A 1,695-nucleotide genomic window follows, 5' to 3' on the forward strand; every position below is an offset into this window, starting at 1 on the left:
TTATATTATATTATATTATATTATATCATATTATACTATATTAAATATTCTTGAATGGGTGTTCTTCAATGTAATTTCATTGTGCTCCATACAACAACAATAAAGGCATTGTTTTCTTTAGTTTTGCATAAAACTTTTTAAAAAATATTTGTACATTTTTAAAATATTTTTTAATTATGACAAGCATGAATTAAAGTGATTCTTTTTGGTGCATTTTGTTATTAGATGTTTACAGAGATGGTTGCATAGTGTGARATACTGGAGTAATTGTTAAACACTTTGCACTATTGCACCTAAAGTACCACATGTACTGAAGAAGGAACTAATTCTGTATAAATACATCCATTTTTTAATTAATTTAACAATTTATGGCACAAATATTTGAGGATGATTGTGCAGGGTTGTGTTCTTGTTTTTGTTTTAAATTCATGGGGAAATTGTTCTGTTATCTTTTAATGAATGCAGTTTGTTTTGCAGCTTAAGGACAGTTTAAGTATAAATGCAGGTGGGATTTTTGTATCAAAGATCATCTTCTGAGAACAGAGTGCTCAATAAAGATGGTGTGAACCAATCAGCTGAGAGACTGAATAAAGTTGAATAAATGGAGCTGAAGAGTGGATGTGAGACAGTGGCTCTCTGTGTGAATGTGTGGGTGTGTTCATGAGTGCATCGGTTATAAGTTGGCCTGAATGCAATCGTTTGTGCAGCTAAACTTCTTTACGTTCCTCTCATTCACTCAAGTCATGGTTGTTGAGACTCATCATTTTTATGCATCGSTTTAAAACTGCAATCTCACTTCCTGTTTACAAAAGAAAAGCAGAAGAAAACCCTGAATAATTTCGAGATGAGAGGGTGATTTCTGCCTCCGTGTCCACCTTTTGTTTGAATTTAATCGAAAACCCTTCTTACCATTTGCACTGTACCTTTAAATCCACCGGCAGCATCCATCTGTGTGCAGCTCTGCTCCTCTGCCTGCACACCACAGCATGGCTTTTATTCAGATTTTCAGTTCAGGTAAAGAAAAGAGACTCACTGAGGAGGCAGCGGCCTGGAGGTGTCCCGGGGGTGACGGTGGCCATGCCTCCCCGGGTGGTGCCTCCTCATCCATCAGTCTGCATCCCACTCTGCTCCACGCTGTGCTGCTGGCCGCCTCCCGCTTCTTCCTGTTTCCTACTGCAAAGCATGACGGGAGCAACAAACGCTCTCTCCCCTCTGTGTGTGTGAGGCTTGTAGAGGGGGAGAGGACAAGTGATGCAGGCAGGAGGGAAGGAGGAGGAGCTTCTGTGGATGAGGATTACCATGGTGACTGAATTCTTGTAAATCTGTGTTTTTATCCTCTCATGCTGAAATAAAACACTGCACCTTTGATAACATCTATTGAATTTTCTTTTAATATATACATGTGTTCAAATTTATTTGAAAACTATAAAAAGAAGTCTTGAAATGCATCATTCTCAGCTAAAATTCCAATGTTTTTGGAGGTTTGTGTCAGTTATTCTGCAGGCTGAAGGCTGATAACCTGCTCTGAACTTTGGACATCTTAAGATGTTGATGCATCTCTTTTAAAGTATAAGATATTTTCCTCAAATAGTTTGCTTTGTTTTTTTTTCTTAAATAACTTTGAACCATTTGTCAAGCCTCATTAATGACAACATCATGCTGTGGGACAAACAAGCCCACAGCATGATGTTGCCA

General features: G+C 38.0%; 1 protein-coding gene across 3 annotated transcripts in view; it reads right to left on the minus strand.

The window, feature by feature from the left end:
• The window catches only part of slc26a1 (solute carrier family 26 member 1), a 13,697-nt gene extending 12,475 nt beyond the window's left edge, over positions 1-1,222 (minus strand). Inside the window, exon 1 of one of the 3 annotated variants that reach the window (XM_014002392.1) lies at positions 1,034-1,222. The gene's annotated coding sequence lies outside the window, so the exon portion shown is untranslated. Of the gene's footprint in view, positions 1-909 lie in introns of all 3 variants that reach the window. The other 2 variants (XM_014002394.1, XM_014002393.1) reach the window with 2 other exon arrangements.
• Positions 1,223-1,695: the final 473 nt, after the last annotated feature.

This window comes from Austrofundulus limnaeus, unplaced genomic scaffold (genome assembly GCF_001266775.1).
Source record: "Austrofundulus limnaeus strain Quisiro unplaced genomic scaffold, Austrofundulus_limnaeus-1.0 Scaffold13, whole genome shotgun sequence".
NCBI lineage: Eukaryota > Metazoa > Chordata > Actinopteri > Cyprinodontiformes > Rivulidae > Austrofundulus > Austrofundulus limnaeus.